Source organism: Salvelinus namaycush, unplaced genomic scaffold, assembly GCF_016432855.1.
Source record: "Salvelinus namaycush isolate Seneca unplaced genomic scaffold, SaNama_1.0 Scaffold633, whole genome shotgun sequence".
NCBI lineage: Eukaryota > Metazoa > Chordata > Actinopteri > Salmoniformes > Salmonidae > Salvelinus > Salvelinus namaycush.
In genome coordinates, this window is record NW_024061346.1 from 117,292 (window position 1) to 128,047 (window position 10,756).

The window sequence follows — 10,756 nt, forward strand, 5'->3', positions numbered from 1 at the left end:
ACGACCTCCACTCATCACTGTCAAACGCTCCCTGAAACACTTCAGCGAGCAGGCCTTTCTAATCGACCTGGCCGGGGTATCCTGGAAGGATATTGATCTCATCCCGTCAGTAGAGGATTCCTGTTAATTTTTTTTAAATGCCTTCCTCACCATCTTAAATAACCATGCCCCATTCAAGAAATTTAGAACCAGGAACAGATATAGCCCTTGGTTCTCTCCAGACCTGACTGCCCTTAACCAAGACAAAAACATCCTATGGCGTTCTGCATTAGCATCGAACAGCCCCCGTGATATGCAACTTTTCAGGGAAGCTAGAAACCAATATACACAGGCAGTTAGAAAAGCCAAGGCTAGCTTTTTCAAGCAGAAATTTGCTTCCTGCAACACAAACTCAAAAAAGTTCTGGGACACTGTAAAGTCCATGGAGAATAAGAACATCTCCTCCCAGCTGCCCACTGCACTGAAGATAGGAAACACTGTCACCACCGACACATCCACTATAATTGAGAATTTCAAAAAGCATTTTTCTACGGCTGGCCATGTTTTCCACCTGGCTACCCCTACCCCGGTCAACAGCACTGCACCCCCCACAGCTACTCGCCCAAGCCTTCCCCATTTCTCCTTCTCCCAAATCCAGTCAGCTGATGTTCTGAAAGAGCTGCAAAATCTGGACGCCTACAAATCAGCCGGGCTAGATAATCTGGACCCCTAAAATTATCTGCTGAAATTGTTGCCACCCCTATTACTAGCCTGTTCAACCTCTCTTTCGTGTCGTCTGAGATTCCCAAAGATTGGAAAGCAGCTGCGGTCATCCCCCTCTTCAAAGGGGGGGACACTCTTGACCCAAACTGCTACAGACCTATATCTATCCTACCCTGCCTTTCTAAGGTCTTCGAAAGCCAAGTCAACAAACAGATTCCCGACCATTTCGAATACCACCATACCTATGCAATCTGGTTTCAGAGCTGGTCATGGGTGCACCTCAGCCACGCTCAAGGTCCTAAACGATATCTTAACCGCCATCGATAAGAAACAATACTGTGCAGCCGTATTCATTGACCTGTATTAATACAAAATAGCCTCCAATACCCTACTCAATAAATTGGATGCAGTCTATCACAGTGCCATCCGTTTTGTCACCAAAGCCCCATATACTACCCACCACTGCGACCTGTACACTCTCGTTGGCTGGCCCTCGCTTCATACTCGTCGCCAAACCCACTGGCTCCAGGTCATCTACAAGACCCTGCTAGGTAAAGTCCCCCCTTATCTCAGCTCGCTGGTCACCATAGCAGCACCCACCTGTAGCACGTGCTCCAGCAGGTATATCTCTCTGGTCACCCCCAAAACCAATTCTTCCTTTGGCCGCCTCTCCTTCCAGTTCTCTGCTGCCAATGACTGGAACGAACTACAAAAATCTCTGAAACTGGAAACACTTATCTCCCTCACTAGCTTTAAGCACCAGCTGTCAGAGCAGCTCATAGATTACTGCACCTGTACATAGCCCATCTATAATTTAGCCCAAACAATGACCTCTTTCCCTACTGTATTTATTTATTTATTTATTTTGCTCCTTTGCACACCATTATTTCTATCTCTACTTTGCACATTCTTCCACTGCAAACCAACCATTCCAGTGTTTTTTACTTGCTATATTGTATTTACTTCACCACTATGGCCTTTTTTTGCCTTCACCTCCCTTATCTCACCTCACTTGCTCACATTGTATATAGACTTATTCTTCTACTGTATTATTGACTCTATGTTTGTTTTACTCCATGTGTAACTATGTGTTGTTGTATGTGTCGAACTGCTTTGCTTTATCTTGGCCAGGTCGCAATTGTAAATGAGAACGTGTTCTCAACTTGCCTACCTGGTTAAATAAAGGTGAAATAAAGAAATACAAATGTTGAGATGCCAGTAGGTGGAGCTCTAGTCTAGAACACTGAAACCTTCAGTACCACTTTGATGCAGCTGATGAGGAGTGATGGGAATGGGTCATATTTAGCCTCTTTATAAAATGTTGGCCCACTCCTCAAATATACAAATGCAACTATTTTCTGACATGTTGTTTATGCACGTTAATGTCTTAACATCCTGACTAGGCTACTTTTAAAATGTGTCAACCCCAGAACTCACACTTACAGTAGGATACTTCCTGTTTCTCTGCACTGCCAGTAAGTGTTGTTGGTTTAGATGAACTGACTCAGCATCACCTTCCTGTTTACCAGGGTAGGGAGAAGTGTTGACATCTATACTGTGTAGGAGGTGTGTTTTAACTTTTCTACATCCATAACAACCAGCTCTCTAGAATTTGATACAGACTACATAAACCTAATATATACCATCTAGCAGACACTTTTATCCAAAGTCATTCACTCAGTCATTACAGTCATGGGTGCATAAATCCTTCATATGGGAAGTCCCAGCAGGAATAGAACCCGTGAGTCATGCTGTACAAACTGAGTCACACAGGACTACTCTATTCACACTTAGAGTAGGGGAGCTGATCTAGGGTCAGTTTTGCCTTTTAATATATGATGAATAAGAAATGAACCTTGTAAATATTTAATAAGTAACTATTTTCTTCTAATATTTACAGCTCGGAATCTGATGACAAGAACTTCTGACAAAACGTTCAATATCTGAATTAGGCAGCTGTCACGGCCGTCTAAAAGGCTCACTAAGGTCAGGGGTGACAGCAGCCTGGAGGTTCAGTTATATTTTACATAACTATTATTTTGTAATGTTATCTGTCTGAAAGAATCATCAGACTTGTGAGACTAAATATGAATGTATTACTTCATATGGTCCTGTAACATGATACACATAATATACGTTTGTGTGAATTTAAAAAAAAGTTTTTATGACAAAGTTAAGACACAATTTTGCCTCAATGTCCAGGAAGAGTTCTGCTTGATGCAACGTTTCTTATCGCTTAATAAATCTTCTTTGGGGTGAGATCCCGCTAACTGTCACGTTCCTGACCTGTTTTCTGTTGTTTTGTATGTGTGTGATGGTCAGGGCGTGAGTTTTGGGTGGGCATTCTATGTTGTGTGTTTCTATGTTGGTTTAGGGTTGCCTGGTATGGCTCTTAATTAGAGGCAGGTGTTTTGCGTTCCTCTAATTAAGAGTCATATTTAGGTAGGTTGTTTCACTGTGTTCGTTGTGGGTGGTTGTTACCTGTCTCTGTGTTTGTGTTCTGCACCAGATAGGTCTGTCTCGGTTTTCACGGTTTGTTATTTTGTTATTTGTTAAGTGTTCACGGTTATTGTTTAATTAAACATGTTGAGCACTGGCTACGCTGCATTTTGGTCCTCTCCTTCATCCCAAGAAGAAAACCGTTACACTAACGGGATCGATATGACAAACGCCAGTGAAAGTGCAGGGCGCCAAATTCAAAACAACAGAAATCCCATAATTAAAATTTCTCAAACATACAAGTATTTCACACCATTTTAAAGATACACTTCTTGTTAATCCCACCACAGTGTCCGGTTTCAAAAAGGCTTTACGGCGAAAGCACCACAAACAATTATGTTGGGTCAGAGCCAAGTCACAGAAAAACACAGCCATTTTTCCAGCCAAAGAGAGTAGTCACAAAAATCAGAAATAGAGATTAATCACTAACCTTTGATGATCTTTATCAGATGACACTCATAGGACTTCATGTTACACAATACATGTATGTTTTGTTCGATAAAGTTCATATTTATATAAAAAAACAAGTCCAATACAGCATATGAAAGATAAACATCTTGTGAATCCAGCCAACATGTCCGATTTTTAAAATGTTTTACAGCGAAAACACCACGTATATTTATGTTAGCTCACCACCAAATACAAAAAAGGACAGACATTTTTCACAGTACAGGTAGCATGCACAAAACCAACCTAACTAACCAAGAACCAACCAAACTAACCAAGAAACAACTTCATCAGATGACAGTCTTATAACATGTGATTCAATAAATCTATGTTTTGTTCGAAAAATGTGCATATTTGAGCTATAAATCAGTTTTACATTGCAGCTACCATCACAGCTACCATCAGAAATAGCACCGAAGCAGCCAGAGTAATTACAGACACCAACGTCAAATACCTAAATACTCATCATAAAACATTTCTGAAAAATACATGGTGTACAGCAAATGAAAGACAGGCATCTTGTGATTCCAGCCAATATTTCCGATTTCTTAAGTGTTTTACAGCGAAAACACAATATAGCATTATATTAGCTTACCACAATAGCCAGAAACACAAGCCATTTACCAGCAGCGAAAGTTAGCGATCGTAACAAACCAGCAAAAGATATATAATTTTTGACTAACCTTGATAAGCTTCATCAGATGACAGTCCTATAACATCAGGTTATACATACACTTATGTTTTGTTCGAAAATGTGCATATTTAGAGCTGAAATCAGTGGTTATACATTGTGTTAACGTAGCATCTTTTTCCCACAACGTCCGGATATTTTTCTGACACTCACATATTCTGACCAAATAACTATTCATAAACATTACTAAAAAATACATGTTGTATAGGAAATGATAGATACACTAGTTCTTAATGCAATCGCCGTGTTAGAATTCTAAAAATAACTTCATTACGACATCCAGCTTAGTTATAGCGAGAGAGTGCCCAAAATCTGGGCGCAAACTACTAGTACAACATGTTCGACAGATATATGAAATAGCATCATAAAATGGGTCCTACTTTTGATGATCTTCCATCAGAATGTTGTACAAGGGGTCCTTTGTCCAGAACAATCGTTGTTTGGATTTAGAATGTCCTCTTCTCCAGTCAATTTGCACGGAAAGCTAGCAAAGTGGCGCGAAGCTCTCCTTCCTGAACATACGCAGACAAAGCAACACGCCTAACGTCCCGAAAAAATTTCAATAATCTAATAAAACTATATTGAAAAAACATACTTTACGATGATATTGTCACATGTATCAAATAAAATCAAAGCCGGAGATATTAGTCGTCTATAACGACAGCTTTACAGAAGGCAATACCAGGTCACTTCTCGCGCGTTCCAGAAAACAGGAAATTGGGGTCACGTCATGCCAAGAGCTTTTATTCGACCTCAGATGATGTCATACACTCCATTTCTTCTCTCACTGCCTGTTGACATCTAGTGGAAGGCGTATGAAGTGCATGTATACTAATAAATATCAAGCACATTTATAGGCAGGCCCTAGAACAGAGCATCGATTTCAGATTTTCCACTTCCTGTCAGGAAGTTTGCTGCAAAATGAGTTCTGTTTTACTCACAGATATAATTCAAACGGTTTTAGAAACTAGAGAGTGTTTTCTATCCAATAGTAATAATAATATGCATATTGTACGAGCAAGAATTGAGTACGAGGCAGTTTGAAATGGGCACCTTTCATCCAAGTTACTCAATACTGCCCCTGCAGCCCAAAGTTAAAGCCTTTGTCCTTAGATGAATATCCACCATTTTGTCCAACTAGTAGTTAGAGAATAGAATACATCATTGTTTAGTGAGAATGTGATGTCATATGTTTCTTGACCCCCTAACTAGTGTCAAACTTTCCCAGGTAGGAAGAGAGGGGTTAGGGGTGGATGGGAGAGTGGAGATCCAATGGAGAGGTATCGTTTACCCCCCTGACAGCCCCATTGAGTCTGTTGTTGGGAGAGAACATGGGGCGGGGGCAGTGGGGGTAAATATGGGCGTCCCTTCTGATAGGCCACACCCACAGGAAGTGTCACTAAATGACGTTGTTGAACAGATGCATGGACTGCATGATGTAATCATCCTGGACGTGAGGCAGGAAGGGACAAAAAGCACAATGGGTAAGAAGCAGCTGAGGAGAAGGTTTCATTCTATTTCCATGTATCTCTTTCCTCCTAGAAACCCTGTTGTATAAGAACCCAAAGTGAACCGGAGGGCCTTGTTGTGGTCACAATAACAACCCTTTGCTCTGACGTCCCTGTGGTTCTTCACACATTCCTGAGTCACTACCTAGGGATTAGTAGAGGTCATCCAGACCGTTTTTACATGTGTAAACAGCTGGATCTCGTCTGAGCGGTTAGCTGGATATGCCGAGACCCGCTACGTACTTAATGCTGATTGGTTTAGGTTCTACCCACTATAGTGTTGTCTGGTCAGAACATGGTGTTGAGGCCCGTCACTCTACTCTTGATGGTCACCACCACCACATACATGCAGACACAGCTGTTTCCATTTGAAGATGTTATATATTATTGTGTGGTTATATTCACTGGTCTCACACTTCAGTAAGGAACTGCATGTCAAAAGTCTGCCAGCAACACTTCTTCTCAAGACTGACAAGGCCGTGCACTAACTAAAGGTGAGGGGAGGCGGTGTCCTGCAGCGCATCCAAGCACCCTGATTGGTTGGATGAACAGCGGTGCAAAGGGTGATTGACAGGGCTGCAGGCCAGTCAAGTTGAGAGGGCATGCAAACACACACAGTCATACCATGCCCATAGGGCTCTGGACAAAGGTAGTGCACTATATAGGGATTATGGTGTCAATTGGGAAGCATTCAGTGTAACAGAATGACAGTGGCATGTTGTACTACTACAAACGTGTGTTTGTGTTTGTGTGGTTAAATGTGACTTTGTCAAGTAGCCAGTGTTGTGTTTCACCATTCTATCTGATGTATTGTCAGTTTGTTGTGTTTAATTAGTCCACCATTATTGATGACATTATTATTAGGATGGTGCAGTAATGTTGAGATGCCAGTAGGTGGAGCTCTAGTCTAGAACACTGGAACCTTCAGTACCACTTTGACACAGCTGATGAGGAGTGTAAATTGAATGTGTTTGTAGAATAGAAGGAACATCTAATGGAAGGTGTAGATCTTACCATGAATCGCTTACTTACAAGTCCATGGAACCAGCCAACTGTTAGCAGCATACCACCCTGCATCCCACTGCTGGCTTGCTTCTGAAGCTAAGCAGTGTTCACCCTGGTCAGTCCCTGGATGGGAGACCAGAAGCTGCTGGAAGTGGTGTTGGAGAGCCAGAAGGAGGCACTCTTTCCTCTGGTTTAAAAATATATACATCCCAATACCCCATGGTAGTGATTGGGGACATTGTCCCGTGTAGGGTGTTGTCTTTTGGATGGGATGTTAAACGGGTGTCCTGTGGTCACTACAGATCCCATGGCACTTATTGTAAGAGTAGGGGTGTTAACCCTGGTGTCCACTGCTAAAATTCACAATCTGGCCCTCATGCCACCTAATCATCCCCAGATTTGAATTGGCTCATTCATCCCCCTTTTAAATATTCCCCAGGTTGTTGCTGTAAATGAGAATGTGTTCTCAGTCAACTTACCTGGTAAAATAAGGCTTGATAAATAATAATAAATATATATATAGAACTTTGACCTGTTCCATTTAGAACTCAGAGGGGCAAGGCAAATGTGTTGCCTTGCCCCTCTGAGTTCTAAATGGAACAGGTCAAAGTTCTATATATATATTTATTGAGTGTGCATCTTAGAATGTCTAAGATATTATAAACATTCCATATAGAATAGTCAACATATTGTTAACATGGTTCTGTATTTAAATAAAAGTGGAAATGGGGGACATTTTGTCCATTATAGAAATGTAGGACCCATTTTAATACAGTAACCTCCCTTTTCTGACGTGATGGTTTGGTCCTCATGCATGTTAATGTCTTAAAGAGGAAGGACAGTTCTGCATCAGCTACTTGTATTCTGACTACTTTAAATATGTATCAACCACAGAACTGACACTTACTAGCAGTTCCCACTCACTACCAGTAAGTTGACTCACTGTACAAGACCTCTCCCCTTCAGTCTGTAAGTACTCTTGATATCTTGAAATATAGTTTTTTGTTTCTAGCCACAAGTGTCACGTCCTGACCATAGTTCTTATGTGTGTTGCTTGTTTTAGAGTTGGTCAGGACGTGAGCTGGGTGGGCATTCTATGTTGTGTGTCTAGTTTGTCTGTTTCTGTGTTCAGCCTGATATGGTTCTCAATCAGAGGCAGCTGTCAATCGTTGTCCCTGATTGAGAATCATATATAGGTGGCTTGTTTTGTGTTGGGGATTGTGGGTGGTTGTCTTCTGTCTTTGTGTTCTGCACCAGATAGGACTGTTTTCGGTTTTCACATTTATTGTTTTGTTGTTTGTAGTGTTCACATTTTCTTTATTAAATTATGTTGAACACTAGCTGCGCTGCGTTTTGGTCCTCTCCTTCATCTCAGGAAGAAAACCATTACACAAGTCATGTACTCAAGGGTCTCAGACTTGGAGTGCTGATCTAGGATCAGGTCCTCCTGGTCCATATAATTATGATCTAAATGGGAAAACTAATCCTAGATCCTATTCTGAGATACTTGGTGAATACAGACACTATCATATAATGATGATATAAAAGGTATGTGTGACTTGTTGTTTATCCTCACAGCTTGGGGATAGGAGTTATCATTCAAGCTGGTAGTAACTGCCTTGCTCAAAATGGCAGATTTTTCCACCTTGCCAGCTCTGGGATTTGAACCAGTAATGTTTCAGTTACTGGGCCAACGTTCTTAACCACTAGGCTACCTGCCGATACCGCTGACACACTCCATATTACCAAACTATTGTGATGTTATTTACACACCATCCACTCAAGGCTGTGATGATGATGTGTTGTTATAACTGCATCCCAAATGACACCATATTCCCTACAGAGGGCACTACTTTGACGAGAGCCCTACCTGCTGCCCCTGATGGTATGTATGTAGTTATTCACCAGCTATAGAGTGCACTACTTTGACTAGAGTCCTACCTGCTGCCCCTGATGTTATGTATGTAGTTATTCACCAGCTATAGAGTACACTACTTTGACTAGAGCCCTACCTGCTGCCCCTGATTGTTTGTATGTAGTTATTCACCAGCTATAGAGTGCACTACTTTGACTAGAGCCCTACCTGCTGCCCCTGATGGTTTGTATGTAGTTATTCACCAGCTATAGAGTGCACTACTTTGACTAGAGCCCTACCTGCTGCCCCTGATGGTATGTATGTAGTTATTCACCAGCTATAGAGTGCACTACTTTGACTAGAGCTCTACCTGCTGCCCCTGATGGTTTGTATGTAGTTATTCACCAGCTATAGAGTGCACTACTTTGACTAGAGCCCTACCTGCTGCCCCTGATGGTTTGTATGTAGTTATTCACCAGCTACAGAGTGCACTACTTTGACTAGAGCTCTACCTGCTGCCCCTGATGGTTTGTATGTAGTTATTCACCAGCTATAGAGTGCACTACTTTGACTAGAGCCCTACCTGCTGCCCCTGATGGTTTGTATGTAGTTATTCACCAGCTATAGAGTGCACTACTTTGACTAGAGCCCTACCTGCTGCCCCTGATGGTTTGTATGTAATTAATCACCAGCTATAGAGTGCACTACTTTGACTAGAGCCCTACCTGCTGCCCCTGATGGTTTGTATGTAGTTAATCACCAGCTATAGAGTGAGTTGTTGTTTATGTTTCTAACACTGCAGGGTGGGAGATGCAACAATGGCCTTGAGAACAGCAGGAAGTGTGTTGGTGGTCTTTCTCTGGTCTGTAGCAGGTATGGTCTCATTCTTATCTTTTATCAATCTACAGACATTTCAAAAAGGATAAGATTCATAATGTTTTCTGGTGTGTTCTGTTAGGAGTCTCCACTTCACTTGAAATAGTCATATTTCACACCTCACTGAGTGATGCTTATCTGTGGTTTCCATTCACACTCAAATCAGGAACTATGGCAACAAAGTGTGTACAAACCCTACCTTCAGTGTGAGCCAAAATACCTTGTCCTAATTCTGATACCGTTGTGTGACTGTGTTTCAGTGGTACTGGGTCAGGATGGCTGGAGTGTGTTTTACACCACTCAGAGTATCTGTGCCTTGAAGGGGTCAACAATGGAGCTGACCTGCTCTTTCAGCCATCCCAGAGGTCATAAAGTCACATCAACCTTCTGGTTCACTAAAATGGAGACTGGTGTAGAACCTAAAGATATAGGTCAGAACCCAGAGTATACAGGTCGTCTGGAGTATCATGGGGATAAGGAGAAAGACTGTACCCTGAGAATCACAGACCTGAGAGAGAGTGACTCAGCTACGTACAAGTTTAGATTTACAACTGATCAGACCAGAGGGAGATATTATGGAGATCCTGGAGTCACTCTGTCTGTAACAGGTACAGTTACATGCTTTATACTGCTAGTCTGTTCAATTAATATCTACTGTCCATCTAGGTCTAGAAATTGGATTTGTATATATGAAAGATTTAAGAATTAAATGTGTTTGAGAATGTCTTGCATCATGTGATTAAACTAGAGAACAGGTGATTCAGGGTTTTAATGTTTTTATCTACTACAGCTCTGCAGGTGAAGGTGACTCCTTCACATCGGTCACAGTGGAAGACACTGACCTGTAGAACCACCAGCTGTCCTCTGACTGGTAACCCCACCTACACCTGGTACAAGAACGGACAGATAGTAACTGAGAAGACTTCTACCTATTCAGTCCTCTCTAATGATAAGGACAGCTACTACTGTGCTGTAAAAGGCCATGAGGATCTCCACTCTCCTGCAGTGTGTGAGTATGAATTCAACTCAGTATTCTAGTATAACTTTTCAGATAGAATTATTCTGTCTGCTAAACAGCTTCAGAGTTGTCTAACAAAACTGTATCACAGGATTACTGAAGCTCACGATTCTACTGTGGAAATAATGCCCTCTTTATGTTTCAGGTGTTCAGTA